This window comes from Manis javanica, chromosome 1 (assembly GCF_040802235.1).
Source record: "Manis javanica isolate MJ-LG chromosome 1, MJ_LKY, whole genome shotgun sequence".
NCBI lineage: Eukaryota > Metazoa > Chordata > Mammalia > Pholidota > Manidae > Manis > Manis javanica.
The window spans coordinates 224,719,413-224,742,208 of record NC_133156.1 but is presented as its reverse complement, the minus strand read 5'-3'; the positions used below and the strand labels follow the sequence as shown (position 1 = coordinate 224,742,208).

Sequence of the window (22,796 nt, the reverse complement as noted above, 5' to 3'; positions counted from 1 at the left end):
GGAGTGCAGAAGGGGGTAGGAGGGCAGGGGGCACAGACCCGATGCTGGCGGGGCTCATCTCCCCGACTTGCCTTCCCTCAGAGCTCCAGACAGCCAGGCCCCTGCTCCTGCTGAGTGGACAGGGGCGGCAGCCAGGTCTGCACCCAGGTGCAGGGAGGAAGGGACGCAGTGGGTGCTCTGCCCTGCAGGGGTCTCCGGGCCGCCTTTGAAAGGGGAGAGTAAATGGTCCTAAGAAGTGTGGACCTCTGGACACGACTTCTCAGCATCCCCAGTTACAGCCTTTGGGATGGCATCTCGGGGGCCCTGCCTCTAAGCAGAGCAATGACTGCAACTAGCCGTTCTTTCCTGCCTGCTCCCATGAGTCTCTATCTTTATCCTTTTGAGCAATTTTCAGGCCTTGTCAAGCATCCCAACAACAAAGCCGTGTCTAGATCTCCAATGGGTTTAATTCCCAATCTGATTGCACCCCGACTGCCTTTGTTTTGGAAATCAGCACTAGTTTTAAATGACAAAATTATAGAAAATTACATCTAAATTCTGGTAAACTCTTTGTTTAAGATCTTTTTTAAAAAAAATGGACTAAATTGATTTTTGGCTTGAATTGCTTTGGTTAAGCACTCTCTCCCTTTAACAATAAAACCTACACCAGTTCATATGCTGCCAACTCTGACATACTGGACACTGAGTGTCACAGCCGTTCCCAAGACTATGCCAAAGCCTGAGGCACTGGGTTGGCTTCCCATGAGGGGCAAAACCCAACCCCAGGGGGTCTCCTAGGACTGATGAAAGGCCTTGCTGACCTGCCAAGTTTCAAATACACATGTAGGAAAAAGACTTGTTCTTTACAAATAGGTAACTGGTAACTAGCCCAGATGTGACTAGAGTCCCTGGTTTGTTGCTTAGCACAGAACTGGGGTGTGCCTCCCCAAAGCTTTCGGGCATAAGTGCCTCTCATCATTGTCAGGCACCTGAACCAATATGATCAGGAAGACACAGGTGGTAGAGATAGGCCCCTGCTGGCCCCTGTGCAACTGGGCCACCAGGCCATTGTAGAGCCGTGCCTATAGAATCTTTGTGGGGCAAGAGGGCATGAACCATCCTCTGTGGTGGGCCCAAGCCTGCAGATAGAAGGGTAGAAGAGAGAAGGCCCATGATGGGGTTCCCTTTTCCAGCCCCTGTAGAGTAGACTCAGTGTTAGGTGAGGGCCGGGGCTGGAGTGGGCCCAGGAAATGTCCACGGCCCCACCTCCTACTGAGCCAGTGAGTTCCCCCCAGATCCGGTTAGTGACAACCAGTGACCTGTCCATCGTGCTGATTTCCATAGTTTTCCACAAGCTGGCTGCTTCCGCAGAAATCTCATTTAACTCGCCTCTCTGTTTACGGCCCTCATCAGCTGATCTATTCCCTTATATTTGCAGTGAAGAAAGACAATGAAGCATGTACATACAAATGCCTTCAAACGCAAGCCTGGCTGGGTTTTTTTTTTTTTTTAAGTAATTTCTCCTTTCATTTTAAAAAGCCTTTATTGCTAAAGCTATAATTTGTCTGTCAGATCTAATGTCAAACAACGGCATTTTTTTTTTAAATAAGAAATCCGAACTTTGAAACCAAATCTTTGAAACTTGCCATGTGAAAATCATATTCCTGACAAGACCACGTGGGTTTGGATTTGGGTCACTTTTAATTTTGCCCCTGGGGATTTTACATCTCCAAAGCCCAATTGATTTCACACTCGTAAATGACAGACAGCTAGCTCCGAGTGGGAATCAGGAGGCGCTGCGTGATGGCATCAACACGAGTCAGAGCTCCTCTCTAAAAAAAAAAAAAAAGAACTTTCCTTTTCTCCTGTTCTCTGTTTGAAAGCTTGCCCAGCATTATAATAAGATTTGCCATAGAACTCCCTGAGATCTAGCTCATTAAAGTCCTGAGATTTTTCCTATTATTGTTTGACGTGACAACCTGGCCTCTCACGGGGTTGGGTAATTATGGAGAAAGCCCCTCCATGAAGACCAGGTCTTGCCAGCCAGAGGGATGGGCCACCGATATTTTTAGACTTCATTAGTGCCCTGATTTAAAATTTCACATTTTGTTTCTTGTAATTATCTTGCAATAGACTGAGCTGAAATTTCAGTTGGGGCTACGTTAGTCTGCTTTCCCAAAAAGGGCACTGGGACTTTAATTTAAAACTTAACCAATTGAGAAATCAAGGTGGTGTGGAAATGTGTTCTGATTTGCAGTAGGTCAAGCGATTGTCTCTCATCTGTGACTAGAGAAGCTGGTTTGCATGCAGTTCACTTTAATGAGTGTTATTTAAATGCATTGAGCACATATAGATTTTCTTAAGAAACTTACAAGATAAATCTTTCTTCCTCTAAGAACAATTGGGAGTGGGAGCGATCTGTAAGACTTCTTTTTCTTTTTTTAGATTATATACCGAAATCTAATTAAAATAGATTTCATGTGTGCAAAGTGATAAGGGAGGAAAAAAGAATTAGTTCCATTTGAATCCTGTTATAAAATACCTGAGCTCTTTGCCTTGTTGGATTAGAAACCCTGAGCTAATCCATGGGCAGAGGTAGGGCCAAATAAGGTCTTGTGAGACCTCGAAGTGTAATGTCACTGTACAGGCATCACATGAGCCCAGCTGGTGTGTATCTCAGCAGAGATACAGGCTACTGATGCCATTCTTTCTATCCCCTACCTCCTTTCACAGAGGATGTTTGGTGGCTAAGAGGGTGGCCAGAGACCTCTTTTTTTTAAAGCCCTAGACCCCGGGCCCAGTGGTGAGCTGCGGAAAGGTCATTGCATTTTCACCTGCATGTCCAGGGAGAGGGAAGCCAGGCTGCACTGCTCCCACTTGCTTCTGAATCAGAAAGCAAAGTCCAGGTTGACTGGAAATGGGGAAGCTTGTCTCTTCTGCCTTCAGATTTCATGGGCCTAGAGTGAGGATGCGTGAGGATCCCTAGGGCCAGGAGCCATGCCGTGGGGTGTGTGCAGCCCCTTTCTGTGGGTCCAGATCTCTTCCCTTCCCATTCTTGCCCCTGGATCTCCAACGTATAGAGCTCTGTCTTCACACTGCCTTCTGCCTTGACAGCAGCTGCCCAGTGTCCACAAATGGCAAACACAGGATCTGGTCAAGACACTATGAGGCATGATGAGCATCTGTGTGACTAGAGCAAGTCTCCTAACCTCTCAGAGCCTCCTTTTACTCGTCTTTAAAATGGGGTGTCAATACTACCTTCATCTGATGTAGAGGATGGTTGAATGAGATAGCTGTCACGAACATAACATTGTGCCCTCTTAACACTGAAAACCATTGTTCCCGTCAACACTGGTCCCAGGTCTGGAGAGATCCAGAGAGAGAAGTTATTAAAGGAATGGAAAGCAGGACCCCCTCCCCAGTGCAGAGGAGATGGAAGAAGCCCAGGTTCATTTACAGAGCTGGCAGCCCCTGGTCAGGCAGCTTAATGAGACTGCCATGTCCCCATCCCTAAATGGAGTGGCATGCGTCACCTTCCTGGTAGGGGTATTCTGGACTGTTCTTCCAGGCTGTGGAGCCCAGCACAGATCTCATCAGTCCCCGCCCCACCCACTGACACGCCAGAGCACACTACTCCCTCTGCACCTCAGTATTCTGGGAGGAGCTGGAAATACATGATAAAGCTGTTTGTCCACACCTGGCTGGCCCAGAGGCACAGACTGTCCACACTGAAATAATCTTCCCACAGACCCCCTCTTCCTGTCTCCGTCTCAGAAATGATATCATGGACCCACCCAAGGAGTTCAGAGTTAAAGCCCGAGTTGTCCTTGACCCACCCTTATTCCCCTTCTGCCCTGAGTCTGAAAATTCCTTTGATTCCTCCTTTTCTGCATCTCTCCTCCCCCGAGTCCCCAGCACCACTCCCCCTCCAGGCCCCCATCACCTCTGGCCTACATCATAGCCTCCAGGCCCACAGGCATCCCCTCTAGTCCGGAATGCAGCCAGGAGGCAGGTCAGGTCCTGTCACTCCCTGTGAGATGCCTCTACAAGCCCCTGCTACTTTCAGGACTGCTCAACCCCCTCACATGCTGCCTTGGGGTCTGGCTGCCGCCTGCCTCCGCCTTCATCACCTGCCATTCCGCTCGCAGGCTGCCGGGCAGCCCCTTGGAGTCCCAGTGTGTGTGCGCCTTAGCCAAGTGCCTTGCCTGCAATACAGTTTGCCTACTTCTGTGTGGTTCTACCCCTACTCCAACTGCGCTTGGAACCCCTGAGTGGGGCAGGAACTCCATCCCAATCCCATGGTGCCCCAACCCCATCCTGAACGGGCACTGGGAGATGAATGAAGGCACTGAGCACAGCCCTGGGAATTACCCACCCAGGTTCAGTGGCTTTCCTTCCACTGCCTCTTCCCTTTCTGTGGCGAGGGCAGGTTGGTACTCGAGGCCCCGAGCATATAGGAAAGTGCCAGGGTGAGACTCCACTCTGGAGCCCGTCACCCTCCCCATACCTGTGCTTCTGGGAATGGAGGAAGGTCTGTTTCCAAGTTCCTCATGTACCCAAATTCCTCCACCAAAATACGTGCCCCAGAGCCTGTGGGGTCTGAAACTCTGCCTCAGTTCCCTTAGTAATAAAGGGGACAACAGTAGAAGCTACTTCTTACAGTTGCTGTGAGTTTCATACGTAAAGCCCTCAGAGCGGTGCCTAGCACATCCTAACCACTGGACAAGTGCTGGCTGTTATGATGTTCGCTAGCAGTACCAGGGCCACCTTTCAGGGCCTGTGATCTTTCACAGGCCCAGGGTAACGTGGCAAAGCCAAGGGCTGATTTGCCCTCCAAAGTCCTGGGATATCGCACTAACATCATGGTGTTCCAAGGAGCTAGTTCCCCAGGGGTGCACTCTGACCAGAAGGAAACGGCCTCCTCCCACTGCCCTGTCACCATGGTAACTGGAGGAACAGGCTGTTACTGAGACCCACCCCGTAACTCCAGGAGCTCTTCGTCTTGGGAGGGCGCCTCCTATGGACCCGCAGGGGCTCTCAGCATCCTGTGAGGGTCAGCAGGGTGCCAAGGCCAGTGCAGGGGTCCTCCCCCAGGGCCCCATCAACAGATGGGACAAATAGAATCATGGCGCTCCTGTAGACCATCCAACCGAGGCTGCAGGCAGAGGGCGTGGTGAGGAGCATGTGGCTGGCAGCACGGAAGGTGGCCAGGAGCCCAGATGCTGCGCCAGACTGATTGGGTAGGATTCAAATTCTGCTCCCCCCTAACCCAGTGAACTTGCGCTAGAAAACTGGTGTCTCTAAGCCTGTTTATAGATCCTTATCCGTAACATGGAGATACAGTAGACATGCTTTAAGGATTTAATAATGTATGTAAAGTCTTAACACAGTGCCTGGCACACAGCAAGCTCAGCACATTAGCTGCTGTGACACTGCTGGTGCAATAAATTCTAAGGAATGCTGAAGAAGAAACACTGTCCGGAGCACCTGTGGCTCAGGACAGCCACTGTTTCTAAAGCAAGGTCTTCCATAATCTGACTGGTAAAACCCTCAACACAGATCTGGAAAGCCACAGGCCCACTGTTACCCTCACCTCCCTTCCCAGCCGCAGCCCCAGCACACACCCTGGCCCGAGCAGCATGTGTCTTAGCCTATGGAATCTGAAAGGCCGTCTACACAGTCTCTCCTCCTCACCTGGACACTGCCTGCCTCAGCCCTGCCTCAGAAAGCCCTCCTCCTACGTCTCCGTCCTCAAGGGGTTTGTTAATCATTAATTGGAGGGTGTCCAGGGCTTCACGGTTTTGTTAACAGATCGTTTAAGGATGAGTGAACCAGGCAAGCAGAAAGATGCAGCCAAGGCAGCCAGACCACCAGAGAAGGTGTCATCTGCAGAGCAGGTGAGGACGCACCCCAGCCTGTGCACACCCCTCTCAGGGACCTACTGCTCAACAGGATGCAGGTAGAGTGAGGCGCCCTGCGCTCTCTCCTCTCTGAGCTAAGCACACAGAGCTGGGAGAAGCTTATGGGCTTTCAGCTCCAAATCTCTGATGAGCATCTTCACGGTCAGAAATCCTGCTCTGGCCGTAATTGGCTCTCAGGCAGGGCCAGAGAAGTCAAGACATCAACGGGAATGAGAGGGATCTTCAGACAGGAGCAAAGGGAGAGAACATTTCCTTTCCTTAGGCTTCAGGAAACGGCACTGACCCACAGGAAGCCAACGCCCTGGACCCAAGCCCTGTCTCCTCGCAGGAGTGGTGGCCTGCACAGACGCCAGCAGAGATGACCACTAGATTCTAGATCACTGACACTCAGAGGCCACTCGGGGGCCTGAGTCATGTCACCTCCTTCCCTGCTGCACCTCCAGAAATTTATTGAGCACTAATGTGTGTAGTATTAGGCACCTACTGTTTGCAGACCCCATACTTGTGCTCCATACAAGTCTCGGCTCCTACTAGACGTGAAGCCCTCTGGTGACACCTACAGTGTTCCAGACACCATGCCAGGTGTTGGGAAGGTCTTCCTGAAGGAGCCTGCAGTCCACTTGGGGAGACCAGGGAATGCCTGCAATAAGAAGTGCAGGTGCTGGAGAAGAGAGGTCCGTGTGGACTGGGCTTCTAAAAGCAGGCAAATGTTGGAGGGGAGGGGAGAGGAAGAGAAGTAGTTCTATGTAGTGCCAGATCTTAGAGAAAAATGCTTAAGATAACTGACAGCATCACAGAATTATGATTTCTCAATAGATTCATCTATGCTAGAGTTACACGCACACACTGCTTCTCAAATAGCTCATGGGAACCGCCTGATTTGAGACAGGCTCAGCCAGTGATTTACACTTAAGGGCCCAAGAAGTTGGGTCCCTGACCCCTTGGTACACAAAGTCAGGAAGCCTGGACATGCCTCCAGCTTCCCGCCTTTACCTTCACAGTGAGTCACGGCCGGGTAAGGACCCAGGATCTTAGGATGGAGTCCAGTTTATCAGCCCCCAAGGCCATTCTGGTCTTGCAAATTGAAGACCCCCTTGGTCCGCAGGGGCTTTGATCTGGGTAGGAAACCCCTGAGGGCCATTAACCTCTGGCTGGGTGTGACAGTGCACAGTTAGTGGTGAATCTCCTGTTGCCTGATCACCACTCAGACATACACCAAATGCTGTCTTTGCTAAGAAATGCATATCCAGTCAGGCTGCCCCCTAGGGTGTTTTAGCTTCTGAGACTGGGAATGAACTTTGAGAAGGGGAGAGCTGGACAAAGGGGTGGCGTACCAGCTGCCTGTCCCCGTGTGACAAGGAGGTAACCTCGAACCATGAAACAAAACTGGAGAAAACGTGGCATGACACTGACTTAATGAGAACTTATTTGATTGAAATTACATTCCATTCAGGAGCATAACTCATGATTCTAGAGATGTAAGAGGTAGAAACAATGCACGCATAAGTGTTTTAGGAACACAAAACATCGTGTAAATTGCTTGAAGAAAATAATGGCCGGAAAGTCACTATCTATTGAAACAGTTGTCATTGCCTGACTTCTTAGCATAACTCTTTTCTTTTAAAAAGAAAGATGTCTTAGAGGAAAGCCCAGGCATTTATCAGCACATCACCAAGAACATGCTCTTTACTTTCTAGCTCTCCCAGCAGCCTTTGAATGGCCACACAGTACATTGTCAACTGTCTGGTTTGGCCCACTGGCTTCTCACTGTCTTTTCCTCCCATCTTCCAAGTGACCTCCCAGTGTTGTCCCAGCTCCACGTCTCCCAGGACACATCCCAGTTTTTCACCACCTTCTGTATGAGTCTGCTGGGGCTGTCATGACAGAATGCCACAGACTGGGGGGCTTAAACAGGAATTTATTCCCCACACTTCTGAAGGCCGGAAGTCCAGATGAGGGTGTGGGCAGGATTCCACTGAGGCCTCTGCCCTCGGCTTGCAGGTGGCCACCTCTCACTGTCTTCGTGGCCTTTCACTGGTGCACACCCCTGGTCTCTTCCTCTTCCTGTGTGGATACAGTCCTGTTGGACTAGAGTCCCTTCCCATGACCTCATGTACCTTTAATAACCCCTTATAGGCCCTATCTCAAATTAAGTCATTTTGGAGGGTAGGGCTTCAACACAGGAACCGGAGGGGGACACGGGTCATTGTACATTGCAGGCTACATGTCAGTCTGATTGGCAAATGGAAAGGGTAGGCCCTTACCACATGCACAGTTACTATATACTTACAATGTATGACTTAACTGTGGATATTTTCAGTGGTTTATAGCTATTTGAATCTTTTCATACATGCACCATTATGATTTTTACCATAATTCACCTATAAGCCGCTCCCTCTGTTACCTATTCACTAAGCACTGGCTCTATTTTCCATTATTAGAATCCTCCACACTTGGGGTTAATTTTTTGTTTCCATAGACCCTTCCTGCCTGGAGGGGTCCCGGAAGTCACCTAGCAGAAGCAGGAATCTGCCCTCCACCACTGGGGACTAAGCAGGGCCACCAGTCGCTGGACAGTTTACCCTGTTAAGTGGCAGAGCATGGTCTCCCATAACTCTCATGGTCCTGCCCTTGGGGGCCATCAGGAGCAGAGCTGGTCTCTGTTCTACAAGACAGCCCTTCAGATGTTTGAAGATGGCAGAATTTCCCCTTCTACACACTAAATGTCTCCAGTGGCCTCAGTTGCTCATCCTGTGAAGAGCTCTTCTACCACACTGGTGTCCTTCCTGGTCATGCTCCAGGTTGTCAAAGTGCCTTTTAAAGTGATACCAGGTGACAGGCTGGGCAGCCCAGGGGAGAGGGAACTGTCACCTCCTTGGTCTTGAGCATCACACTGTAGATATTCTTACTTTTCTATAATGATCATGACTTATTTTGTAAAACACACACACAAACAACTCCCAAACTGAGAAAAGGAAAAAAAAAACCCTCAAAAGTCCTACAATCCACTACACTGGTTTCTCTGCAGACCCCTTCCTGCTCTTTCTCATCAGGATCAAGATTATTGCTCACTCCTTTCCAGAAAGCCTCCCTTCATTTCTCCACCTATTGCCCCTGTAGTCTGGCTATGGCAGAAAGTGTACCTTTCCACTGAGTTCTTAAAAATTATTTCCTCTTGAAGTCTAGGGGTTAGATGTCCCCACCCAGCCTACCCCACCCCACCCCCAAGCTGGGCTTTCCTAAGCAACTCACACACACACCCCTATTAGTGAAAATTTACTCCTAAGCAGCAATCCATTCCCCTCCCCTCCATCCTCCCAACCCCACAGCCCCCACTAGAGTGAATGTCAGCAGGACATACCACCTTCAAGTTATTTAAAAACCCCTACCTCACTTTACAGGTGAGGAAATTGAGGTTCAGAGGTGTCACCAAGATACCATATTACCCCAAGAAACTGACTTGGGGAAAATCTCCTGTGAAACCACTCCCACCGCCTAGGTACCCTGTATAATTATTTGATCTGCTGCTAGGAGTTCTTTGTCGTGGAAGCTTTCTCTGTCCCACAGACAGAAACCAGAGACTAGACCCAGCGTGTGCTGGGCTGCCTCTGAGGCCCTGCCCATAGGGCGCACAGAGCCACGCCACTATGTCAGAGCAGCACATCCCACAGGGGCACTGTGCTCACTGACACCAGCTCCCCAGGTGTGAATGGGAGGAGATGAGGGACCCCACACACGCACACTTGCAGGGGGCCAAGTCATTGGTACCAGTGGGCAAGGTTATCAATGGCCCTAGGAGGTGGCTTGACTGGGAGGAGACATGGTCCAGGAAGAAAAGGGCAAGATAAGAAGGACAAATTCTCTGACTCAGGCTGTGTGGGGCTGGCAGGGTGGGGCAGATTTCTGGAAAGGCTGGTTCAGCGCTCTCCTGAGCACAGCATTGCCCTCCAGGTCTCTATAAATATTGGTGGGTTTTGTTTCTGTTATTTAATTTGTGGCTTGCAAAAAATTGCCCTTCAGTATTATTTCAGTAAGTTGAGGTCCACTTAAGGAGCCCAGCTCCTTCCTGGGAACTCCTGCCACAGTTGTATACTTTAGTCCAGAGTACCTTCCAGAACCAAAATGGTGACCCAGTTACCATGTCTGGGATGCCTTGCTTTCCATTCAAACCCCAGATAAAACCTGCTACTGAGGACCTGGGAGGCCCTGGAGTTTAGGAAATGCCCTATGGTGATTCTGAAGGCACCTGGTCCATCTAGCCATATGAAAAGGCAAGTCTGAAAAACTCTGATTGATCCAAAAATAATTCCTATATTCTTGGCCTTTTTTCTGTATGAAAATAATGATTGCCTTCTCAGACTAAACAACAGCTTTCTTAGGCAGGGTGTTTTTGGTGTAGGCAATGACTTGAGGATTCCTAATTTAATGTCATTCATCCCAGAGAGTGAAGGAGACGTGTGGCCTCCCCCTGGGTCTTTGCAGTAAGGACACCAACTTGGACTATAAAGCTGGCCCCTAACGGTATGGGCCAGCCACCCTTCCGGGGGACTGGCAGTCAGTGCTAGTAGATGCAGCCTTATCTAGCCTTATCCACTCTGTGGATGTTTTACAGTCATTATATATTCACTCTGTACTTAATCCTGGCAGCTGCCCCCATGAGGCAGGTTTGTAGATGGAAAACCAAGGCCTTTGGGTAGGATGCTTGCCCAGGTATAAGTGGTAGAGAGGGAGTGGGACTCAATATCACAACCACCTGCCTCCAATTCTCTCTCCACCATATCATACCTCAAAGCTTCCAGTTGCAGCCTCTACTGTCATCAGGCACGTTTTGGCAAAAGATGGGCCACAATGGCCATTTTATGCCTCATAAAGTCATGTGTCTGATATTTGTCAATACAAATTAATGATTCTTAAGAGTCTCGCCTCATCTCCGAAAGTGATGCATGATGGATGGGTGGGTGGGCTTAATCCCCAGGCTCAATCTGTCCAGGACTTTGAGCCCTTTGACGAAGCTGCAGACAGTGCACTGGCCACCATGGAAGCCACTGGAGCTTGGGAGTCAGGCGGCCCTGGAGATTCTTCCTGTTGCTATACCGCCCACACCTTGTACAAAGTACTGCCAGTGCCGTAAAGTTAATGGAGCCAGTCATCCCACAAAGAGTCCAATTCCACTGCAAAGGTGATATGTCTTTGAAGCTAACGGGGTCTATTAATGAGCTTGTGACCTTTTAAATGAATGAAATTCTTGAAATCTACCAAAGAGCAGCACACCCACTTAGAAGCAGTTATTGACACCTTGCATCTGTTACGCATGGATGAGGGGCCACCAGGACAGAGCTCTGGCTGGGCTTCCTGCTGACATATAACACCACCTTCAGCACCCTGGGAGCTCAACAGATGTCATGTCTGACCACCCATTCTTGTCCTTCGCAATCCCCCAGTCAGCCCAGTACAGCCACGGGTACTGGACAGCTTCATGGTAAATAGCCCAAGGGAGAAAGTGATGAAACTGAAACATGGATCTCTTGAAGAGTGCCCATTCCAGGCCACAGCCTCTGTCCCAGCCTCAGGATTAGTTGGGATTGGTTAACAAGAACACAGCCAGACTGCCAGTCCTTCAAAAATGTCCAGTGTGCAGGAAGAACTGGTGCTGGGTGGTTGCTGGGCTCGGGGAAGGTGAGCAGACACAGTTTCCAGGAAGTGCAGACCTGGAACTGGCTGAGTGGAAACACACTGTCTGGCTGCAGACTGAACAGGGACCCCCACGCCATGGCCTTGGGGCCCCCCAAATATGCACCAATGCTCTGCCCAATTTCAGTCTCCTCCCCAGTAAATGCGGCTCACAGTTGCTAAAGAGCACAAAGTGGTATTTGTTGTGCCCACAGAACATCTGCTGAAGGCAAAACTTGTGTTTATAGCTCTTCACTTCAAAAAATTGGCCATGTTATAAAAAGAAAGGGACCATCTGTCCCTCTTCTGGACCCCAGCACCTCTTGGGAAAGATTTCTGTGCAAGAAGGCAGTGAGAAGTCAGCACTGACTTAAGTGAACTATTTTGAGGCTGAAAAAGAATGTGCCTCCCACTGAGGGGAAGTCGAGGTGGCAGATGAATGCGGGCTTTGTGGGGGCCATGAGATGGCAGGTGCTGGTGGGAAGGAGGCAGTTGTGGTCCCATGGTGCTGCCCAGAGTCGCCAGTTGTGCAGAGGACCAACTGGGAGGACTGAGGGACATGAGGGCAGGCAGGGCAAGGACCAGGGGCCATTGGAGCTCCAGGAGAAGGTGTGGAAGGTGTCATGGTCTTTTTGCACACCTCTGTTGCATAACATCAAACATCATTCGTTTGCATTCCTCTACCAGGCATGTCTGGCCTTTCTTATTCAAAGGGCCCTTGAGGACAGTTCTGCATCTTGGGGACTACCTTTAGGTTCAGTGAGTTCCTTCTAGTGGCTGATAATTGAGGGCGTTCTTCCAGAGTGCACAGGATTCCCATCTGCCTCTAGCTCTTTAGCACCAAGATAAAGTCGGCTGAGAAGCCAGGAGCAGCTGGTGAGCCCTGAGGTGTTGCTGAGGTGAGCATGAGAATGGACTTCCGGTGGGAGGAGCTCCCCTGGCTTCCTGGCCACACCCTCTCAGTCTGGGAGCCCACTGACTGCACCTCCCCAGCGGGTCTGTCCGTCTGGGCTTCAGACTAGGGCTGTGTCAGCTCATTGGTTCTGAAACAGTCTCGCTTCTTCCACCCCATCCCCTGGGAGAAAGCTGAGTTTCAACCAGAATCCAAGCAAATTCCAGAAAGCCTCGTTCTGTGAACCCCTAGGCTTGAGGCTTTTTTGTTTCGGACCGAAAGCTGCAGTCTCAGCTTCAGTTCTGGGGTGGAAAGTCAGAAGTGGGGTCCTCTGAGGACACCTCTTGTTCTCTTTTCCTCTTTGTCTCTGACAGGGTACCCCCCACCCTCTTATCCTGGGGTGAATGAATTGAGAGCTTTGTCTCCATCCTGGGGAGGGTTTGCAAGTTTTCATCCACATTCTTAAACATACTGAATTCCCCCCAGCTGGATGCGCGCATTTAGATTCTGAGGACGAAGGCAGTTCCTGGAGCAGCGTATTCAGGGCTCCCAGAATCCTAAAAGGTCACAGTCCTTTTATTTCTTGCCTCTTTTCACTTCTCTTCTATTCTTATTGATTCTTTGGGCACATAAGAAAACACAGTATGCAAGGCCTGCTACTTCCATTGAAATAAAATATGCTGCAGTCAAACCACACACCATAAAGAAATAATTGCAGCCTGTATATATTGCTAATGGACATCTCTCAGCAATTCCCTGTCTCATAAGCTTTAAACACAGACATTAGTATAAATATGCAGAAATCCCCATTCGGGCAAATTACTCTGCATTTCTGAACAGAAGGAAGATTAACCATGTGCTGATATCTTTGAAGGAGCTCAGCAGAGCAGGAAAAATTCACTAGCCCTCTATGGGAGCGAGCTTGGGTCGCAGTGAGGCCTCAAGAATTACCTGGAGGCCTGGCTGGCATCTCCTCCTCCCCTGGTCTCCGGGCTCCCCTGGAGGCTGAAGACTGGGCCTCGGGAGGAGGGGACTGGCCACCACCCGGCAGGATCCACCTCCCCTGGGGTCCTGCTTCTGGAGCCTTCCCGGCTCCAAGGCCCTGGCAGCCCAGGCACAGAGAGCATTTCTACCTCTCATCTGCCTGACCGATGTCCTCAGGGGTCATCAGGCACTGAGGTAAAAGGCCCTGGGGAGGTTTGTAGAGGCAGAATTACCACCAACCCCAGGGCCTACAATCTCCTTTTCTCTGGCCCTTCACACTTGGTCTCCTCCCCTCGCCCTCCTACCCTCCCCTGCTCAGTGCCATGGAGGGTCCCACACTCCACAAAGGCCAGCACAGGGGTGAGGGGCTCTGTCTTCCAGAGCCTCAAAGCAGGGTTTTCCCTGGGATGAGCAGGGGAGGTGGGCCACCTCCGGAACTGCGGGCCAGGCTTGTTGTCAGATGTGGGAGGTGAGTTATAAGCTAGTCAGGAATCTATCTCCACAGACCGAGGGAGCCTGGTGCTCAGAGATCTGGATATTTATTTCGCGTGCGCCCGCCTTTCCCACAGTGGAGTTGAACGTGGAGGGGGAGGAACTCAGCATTTCCCTTCCAAGGCAGAGGAAAGGGATGCTGCCACCTCACGGCCTTGCCTATCTCAGTAAAGTCCGGACAGGACCCTAGGAGACAGACCCCTGTAGTGAGCCCCTCCTCCTCTGTCCCAGAGCACCCCCCGAGGCCAGGGTTTCAAGGCAGATCTCTGAGGCCCCAGCCTCAGCCAGAAGAGGAGGTGCTCCTCTCCTCAGCTAACCCCAGCACACGCACAGGCTTCGCTCACCCGCTCGCCAGCGAGCATCTTGATGGTCTATTTTCATGTCTGTCTCCCCCACTCAACAGTGAATGACTTTAGAACACCCCCGTCCCTGGCCGATTTAGCAACCGAATGTGGAATTTTAAAAGATACCCTTTTCTCAAGACCCTTGCCTGCCACCTACCAGAAAATTGTCACAAGAATGAAAGAAATCTGTTACGGCTGTGATGTGAAGGGCGCCCCCTGGAGTTGTGCAATATGAGCAGCTTGACAGCCACTTACTGAGGGCATTACCTTTCAGGTGCTCTTCTAAGCATGCCATGTATTCTCCCCAGCGACCCCTTGAGGTGGCTGCTGTTATGACCCATTTTACAGATGAGGAAACAGGCTCAGAAACATGGAGCCATTTCCCGTGTTTACCCAACTGCTAGGGACAGACTCACGATGGAAACCAGTGCTGTCTGGCCCCAGAGCCTTGCCCGTAGCCCCCCATGCTCTGTAATGCCCTCGTACCTAGCCCAGGTCGAGCCCTGAGGATGCCCAGCAAGTGTGTTTTCACTCTAACAGCACGGAAAGGGCCTGGCTTCTGGCCCAGTCCAGCCCTCACCCCTATACACACTGCACCTCTGCCTCCCCATTTGTAGAATGAGGAACTGGGTGCAGAGTCGCAGAGGTTCAGGGACACTGAGCCCCCACGGAGGCTGCTGAAGGTTGTCCTTCTGCCAGACCTGAGGAGGCCCCCTTACAGGACCCATGCCGTACTCAGGACTGGGGAGCGCCAAGCCTCCACGAGGACTTCGGGCCTGTGAGCTTTCCTTTCCCAGGGCCTTTCAGACTCAGCCCACCTTTACCCACCCTAATCCAGGCCCTCCTTCCCACCTGGCCAGCCTCTGCCTCCCCACCTCTGCTCTGCTGCCAACTCCTTGGGGCTCCCTCCGCACTCCCCTTCCTTCAGGCTTGCCCCCTACAGCCACTCTGCAGGCAGAGGAGTCTTTCTAAAGCTCCCATCTGACCAGGTCCTCCCCTACTCAAAATCCCTGAGGGGCCCCCACTTCTCACTAATCTCCCTCACCTGTCACTCAAGGCTGATGCTCCCCTCCAGTCCCATGGGCTGCTCCCACCCTTTGACTCTTGGGGCCCGGCCCTCAGGGCCTCTGCCTCATGAATGACACACTCATCTGAGCTTTTGAACTTTGTTCACAGTGCTCCCACCCCTATTCAGACCTGCCTTTAGCCTGTTCCTCCTCCAGAAAACCTCCCCAGACCCCCAGACCAATGGAACCGCAGGCCTAAGTGCCAGCCTAGGGCGGACATGAATGCTCTCCCCTGTGACTCCAAACAGGGGGCCCCTAGGGATGGGGCCTGGGCCAGAACCCAGCCTAGTGGGGGCCCAAGGGTGAACAGTCCCCTGCCTAGGAGTGTACTGAAGTCCCATCTAACTCACCCAAGCTGTGGCTCTGGTCAGCCCCAGCTCCCCCCAAGCCGACACTGGCCTTTGTCCTTTCTGACTCCTGAAGGTGCTCCCACCCAGGCTGGCGCAACTTGTCTTCCCTGGGGAAGGTCAGGTGCGACTCATCAGGATCCCCCAGCCACCACCCCTAGGACCCCTGCAACTGCCAAACGGCAACAGAGAGCGCTCCTGAGAGCTGCAGAAAACAGAGCTGTGTGTCTGGCAGACAGTTCCAGAAAGAGCAGAGAATTCCAAAAAAGTGGAACATTCTGTCCCAACAAGAGCCACTTCTCACAGCCAAAAATGGGAGAGGGGCTCACTCAGGTGACTGTCTTCTTAGCCTCCAACCCATGAGGTTCCAGCCCCCTGGGAATCCAGCTTCACCCCTGAGGGCAGGTAGCAGTGAAGGGTCGATGAGAGCAGTCCAGCCAGCCTCTGATGCAGTCAGGAGGACAGCCCACACCCTGAATGCACAATTCATCCAGGAGGCCCTCCTGAGAAGGCTCCAGCTGCATCCCAGCCCCCAGACAGCGGGCCCCTACACTCATCGGAGGGCCAGTTCCCCACCCTAAGCTCTAGCTGGGGCCTGGTGGAGCCCTTCTAGCATTGGGGCATGAGAGGGGGAACATGAGTATATAACCGATCCCAGGATTTGATCACTGACCCAGAAGGACATGGCCTTACCACTGAGGAGTAGCAATCCCCCCATTGGCCCTTGTCCTGGGAAGGAGCTCCAAAAAACATGAGCAACCCTCCAGGCCCACTAGGAAGAAGGGAAGAGAGGTGATAAGTCATGAGACTTGAAGCTCTGAGAAGCCATTTGCTGGGAGCTTTGGGACCTATTACAGCCAAACGCATGACTGAGGACATCTCTGCGTGACTGCCCAGCCCTCATGAGCTGAAACACACCTGCCCTTGAGAAGGAGGAGACAGACAGAGAGGTCACCAAACATCCTACAGAACCTGTGCTCCACAGAGGCAGGGCTTTTGATCTGTGGATGTATCCCCGGTGCAGGGTACATAGTAGGTGCTCAGTAAATATTTGCTGACTGTATGAGTGAACAAATGAATAATGACTATAGCTGAAAGCGCTCGATTCACCCCACAGTGCTGTAGGCACAGAGCAGGGAGGGTGGGAATCCAGGGAGATAGGGCAGCTTGAGCAAGGACGTAGATGTGGCTCCAGAATTAGGGCATCATTAGGTGAGAGTCATCCAGGAAAAAAGACATCTTTCAGGCGTCATCTCCTATGACTGTGTATGCCTTAATTCAAATGTTCTGCCCTTTGTCACACTGTCTCTTGTCCAGACACTTTTGCAGGGTTCAACCTTATTATCTTACTATTGCCCACTAATCACAGATAACCAACTTTTTGATAGATCCTTGCCCTGAGCAGGACCACATCAAGCTCCTGAGCAATGAACAGAATCCTCTTTCCTCTGAGGGCTGTGATCGCAGAGATTTCGGCCATTTAAGCCCTTGGCCATTTGAAGCCTTGGCAATTCCCAGTGTTGCCCAGGGCAGTGCAGCTTCTGGTCAGTGGCCACGGAGTTCGCCAGCCCCACCTGGGGTCCAAGGCCCTCCCAATGCATCCTTCCTTCCCTCCCTTCTGGAAAGCTTTAGATCCCCTCACCACCCCAAGTCCAGAACCCAGGCCCTCAGCTGACTCCAGCCCCACCACCTGTGCTCCGACTTTGCTCCTCCCACCCAGCCTCCACCCTCCTAGGGATTGCACACCGCTGGTCCCACCAGCAAGCCCTCCAGCTTACCTCCAGAGCCAGCTCCACTCAGCCCTGACCGTTGACATCCCCTCCTTTGTCTACATATGGCCATTTATGGTGCCCCCTGGACCTGGGCCTCACCTTTCCAAGTGACCCCTAAATCTTCCTAGGCCTCTGGGCCTGCCTTGCCCTGCAGAAGACAAGGTAAGCAGGGAGCGAAATACGGTGATTTAAAACTATAAAAGCAGGGCTTTGAATTAAGAGGAGCTTGACTCAGATCTTGCTTTTGCCACTCTTTGGCCAGCGACAAGTTACTCTCTCAGAGCCTCATTTCCCGCATCTGTAAAATGGGGACCATCTGTCATAGAGTTGCAATAAAGAGATTATGTAATCAATGGTTTTCAGAGGTGGGTGGCAGGATGCATGCACCCTGAGAGCTTTTCTAAACGCGGGTGTTTCCTCGCCCTGTACCGTCCCCCCATTGCCCCCCACTAGCAGAGGGCGACGGGGGAGGGGACACTGGGCGTTGATGACCGATAGGGAGTCCGAAAGAGGCTGAGCGCGGCCGGTATAATTTAAGTACCTATGGCCCAGTTCCTGACACGTGATAAACAAGCCAGAAAGGAGCTAGCTTCTGCTCATTGGATTTTAATGTCGAGTTCCTAGTCCTCGCCAGCCTTAAAGCCCAGCCCACGTTCCAACACCAGCGGTCCCGGGGCCGCTGGGCAGCTGCCCCGGGAGAGGGCAGACCCCGCCCCGCCCCGCCCCCAGTGACGTTTAGGGCCCGCCTCCCGCGCCGCCGCACGTGCCGCCGGGAGGAGCGAGGAGCGCCCGCCGGAGGTTCCCCAGCGCGCGGCGGCGGGGGCGCGTCTGCGACGCCTATTTGCATATGCGCAGGTTGGATATTTATAACTTCTCTTCAGCCAGTTCCAAGTTATTGATGTCTTAAAGTGACTTTAATCTGAGCCTTCTTTTCTTCAAATGGGCTTTTGATTTCCGGAGTGATATTATACATGGCTGTAAGCTATTGACTGAGCGATCGCCCTTGTGTTCTCAATGTGCTGATGCTGAAAATCTGCGATATAAATAAACTTCCTCTGGTAGAATCATTATAAAGCACAAGCAGCAGAAATTTATGGAAAGAACAGATTAAATGCTTAGACTTAAATTCTTCAGTGTGCGGCTTGCCCTAAACTGCTGTGTCTGGAGTTTGGGCTGCTGATTCAGGTGGAAAAAATCAAACGGACACATCGCCTGTCGGTGCATTTTCACTATGATCTATTGTGTTGCCAAAAGAGAAAGCTCAAAAGCTGCCATTGATAATCCTGGTTAAAACTTGGAGCATAAATTATAAAGACGTGTAGTTTCTTTTCGGGGTGGTTGGGGACTGGGGCGTGCAGCACAGTGAAGAAATATAACATCAATATGTGCTTATGCATTGTAATGTGGGACATTTTTATGCCCATAATAAAACATTCCGCCTACAACTATGTTTATGAAAGCAACAGATAGGAAGATCCATAATGCCACTTAATAGAGTTAATCACCTCCCATCGGAATGGTTTAAAAGGCTTTTTATTGCATGTTGAAAAGCTCTGACCATAATTAATACTCCTCACACTGTCAAGTGCCAATCAGAGGGCTGGAGGCAGTGAAGGGAACTTTCTAGCGCACTGGGGCTGGGAGAGTTCTCAGGATTCCATCCAGTTGTCTGAGCTCCAGGTTTTTAAATCTGGAATCATAACTTTGTCAAATGTTGGCCTCTGGCTGGAGCTTTAGGTTCTAAATTTTAAGCTCTGGGATTTAGATGTAAATTCTGCATTTGTTCTAATCTCTAGGTTCTGGGATCTGGATTGGTTCTGGCCTCTCAACTCTAGACTCTGGGTGATGCACCCTGACTCCCTGGATCCTGAGTGAGATGGTCCTCCACTACATCCATATCCAGAGCTGGGAGAAGGGGATGGATGTTTCCTAACAGTCTTGGATAGTTTTCTGTCAGCTTGGTGAATCTGGCTGACCACAGAAATTTATGCCCTGTGCCTCCCTTTACCTGACCATCCCAGCCAGTTTTCAGCAAAAAGAAAGGAAACACTCAGAATGCCCACGGCTGGCCTGCCCCAGGATCAGCATGTGGGTGAAGGTTTTGGTCCCTCAAAAGAACAGCCTGTTCTGGAACAGACCCAGACTTATTAGCCAGGCCCACAGCCAACCAGCCATGAAGGCTTCAGGACTAATCACCCCCCCACTTCCCTCCAAAAGAGATGCCTTTATCTCCATTGTCCCTTATCACACAGCCACTGAGTGACTAGAGCCACAGGGAATCTCTCAAACAGCCCAGAAAAGCTGAAAGAGGTGAAGGGTCAGCCTGAAATAATTAAAGAATAAAATTGCCCTTTAGAATAAGCTCAATTCAAGCCAGCAAAAGTGAAGCAGGCAGCAGGGAGATAGTGTTCTCCAGGGCCCAGGCCTGTCTCTCATGCCTGGGGAGGCTTGTAGCCACTCTGGGACCAGCTGGTACTCTGGCAGAGATTTTACTGAGTGTGAAAGCTTATTTTCCTATTGGAAAGTTGGCCCAAGAGCTGAGAGTGACCCCTGAGGACAGTGAGTGAGGGTGGGTGGGCAGTGAGGCCAAGCTCTGTCTCCCAACCCAGCACGGCAGATTTCACTCCACTCAGCTGGATTCCCAGGGTGCTTTAGGGCCTGAATGGCTGGGTTGTCACTGGGAGCTCAGAGATTCTCGTGCTAAATGCAAATGTCACTGTAACCATCTTTGTTGAGAAGAATCATTCCAGAACTGACTTGTGGCTCCCACTGGAACACCAGTCCCTGGGTTTCCATCACAGCCTGAAAGTATTGATAGCCCTCTGCCCCCTCCCCACCACCACCACCCAAAGAGAGAGCTGTGCCCAGGTGACATACACTGGATCCATGGGGGACACTGACTACTGCTGCCCTCCCAGAGGTGAGCACCTTGCAGGGGACAGGCCACACCTTCCCCCCACAAGTTGTACATGAAATCACAAGGACAACTGGCGAAGAGAGTGAGATAGAGGGGAGACAGGGCTCTGTGGAAGAAATGATCATTAGTAGGTCAGCCAACAAAAGTGCAGCCATGCGTAACAAACAGAACTGCCCTCACGTAGCTCACATTCCAGCTCCCTAAAGCTTCCCAAATAGTTATGGCCACCACCTCTTGGGTGCAGCGACTAGAGAAATAAGAAATTCTGTGTGACCTTCCCAGGGCCACCCAGGGCAGGCTTGAGCTAGGATCCCAAAATGCCAGAGCTTGGTTCACAGGTGGATGAGGGGTCACCTACCAGCCCCCCTCACCCCACCCCAGGGAACTCGCCCCACCCCAGGCAGTGCTGAGGGAGTTTGTCCAGCCCCGGGAGGGAGCCCCTGGGAGGGCTGAGCCTGCGGAAGGAAGCCGTGAGGCTTCGTTCCTCTGAGGCCCTCTCAGGGAGCAGAGCCAGGGGCCGGCAGGTCGCAGAGCTGGCTGCTCCTTGAGGCAGCAGTGCAAGGGCATCCTGAAGGTCTGTGGTCACCTGAGAGAAGGGGTGGCAGACTGGTGCTAGAGCCAGTTAGCATCCACAAGGGAGTGCGGGTGGGGGGGTGCCAATCTCTCATCTTGATGAGGCAAGTTTTGTTCTAAAGTCCAGTATCTGCCACTGGATTTATGTAAATCAGCTGCAGCACCTGGTCAGGCAGACACACACGTGGGACGCCCTAAGCAGGGTTGAATGCCCAGCCACATGCCAGCCCACCCAGACTAGCACATAACTAAAGGCAGCCCATCTGTGCCTTTTTGATCAAAACTGTCCTCCAGCTATCAGGCCCCTGGCAGTTGCCCAGCCCCCACTCTCTCTGCCCACAGCCCTGGTGGCCTTGAAGTGCCCACCAGGCAGCTGCTCCCTCCCAGGTCTGTGGCTTTGAGTGAGCCCTGAGGCCTGAGCGAGTAGGGAAGGGCATTTGATGCGCAGAGCTGGGCTCAGTGAGCAGGGCCCTGGAGGACTTCTGGGGTGAGTTTGCTAATAGAGATGTCTTTCTGGGAGGTCATGATACCACCTGTCATTAACCCGGGCACCCTGCCCGGGGTTCTCACCAAGAAACTGAAGGCAGCTGCTTGCAGGTGGGTGAATGATTTGCAAGGACCACGAGAATATTTGCATAAACATATGTATGGAAGTGTGTATTTATTTGCATTCATTTGCATAAGTTCCTGGCTCTTCGAGCTGTCATTCCTTAATTTAATTTTATTTTTTCAGTAAATTTCTTTGAGCTCTGAGCACAGATCTGGACACTTTGGGAATAAGAACAAACAAGGCAAAACGACAACAGCATTAGTCATAAGACAGGTTCTCAAACTTTGCTAGACATTAAAATATCCTGGGGAAGTTTTAGAAATCTGGTGCCTATACTGGGCCGCATACTATTGAATGGGGTGGGTGGGGACCAGGCATCCATGTTTTTTTGAAGCCTCCTGATGAAGAAGGCCAAGGTTAAGAATTGATGCCTTCACCTGACAAGGGCAGGCCCTTCCTTGCCAGACCAAACCAGTCTCAGCCTCCAGCTGGAGACACGGTGTCTCAACTCACCTCGCACATTATGCACAAGACATTCATAACTTCAGTGCGGGGAGGTGTGCGAGGCACAGGGACTGTACCAGGACTCAGCAGGCTCTCAGTAAAAGGGCACCATGCCCTTCTTCACATCACGGTTGCCATATAGTGTCATCTCCTGCAGAACTAGAGCATCTGGAGAACTGGCCACTCCTCCTGGCCCTGCCATCTAGGTCACCCTGGACTCTTCCTGGGCCTCCAGTCAGCCCTAGGAGCAGTGAAGGCTCCAGGACAGAGCCCAGGGTTCACTCTGTCTGAGGCACATGGCCTGTTCTCCTCCCAGATGACTTCCAGCCTGACGATTCCATCACTGCCCAGGTCCCGAGGAAGCGGGTGCATGTGGCAGGGGGAGGTGGAGGGAGCCATGTGTTCCGAGTGAGCCCACCCAGCCCTGACTGCCTCCCCCCATTCCTCTCTCCAGTCTGGGAGAAAGCCAAGAACTAGGGTGCTTTTCTGTCCCCTGGCAGGTGCTCCCAGAAGAAGAAAAAGGTTGGAGATCTGGAAATACTAACGTCCCTCAGTGCATGGAGTTGTTTGCCAGGGTTCTGCACCTCTGCAGCTTTTCCCTCTGCCTGCTTGGTGCCATCACTCCCGCCCCACTGCCCCAGACTCTAGAGTCCCTGGTCCCTCCGTGCACTTGCCCACTTCTGTACCTCTGCTTGTGCCATGCACTCTGAGAACAGCGCTTCCTCCACGGCCATCAGCTCAAATCCTGTCCATTTAAGGCCCAGCCCGGTGCCTCCTATTCCAG

General features: G+C 51.6%; 1 protein-coding gene across 7 annotated transcripts in view; it reads left to right on the top strand.

Annotated features, from left to right (window-relative positions):
* KLHL29 (kelch like family member 29) overlaps positions 1–22,796 on the top strand; it is a 296,154-nt gene that overhangs the window by 237,374 nt on the left and 35,984 nt on the right. The gene's annotated exons all lie outside the window — the stretch shown is intronic.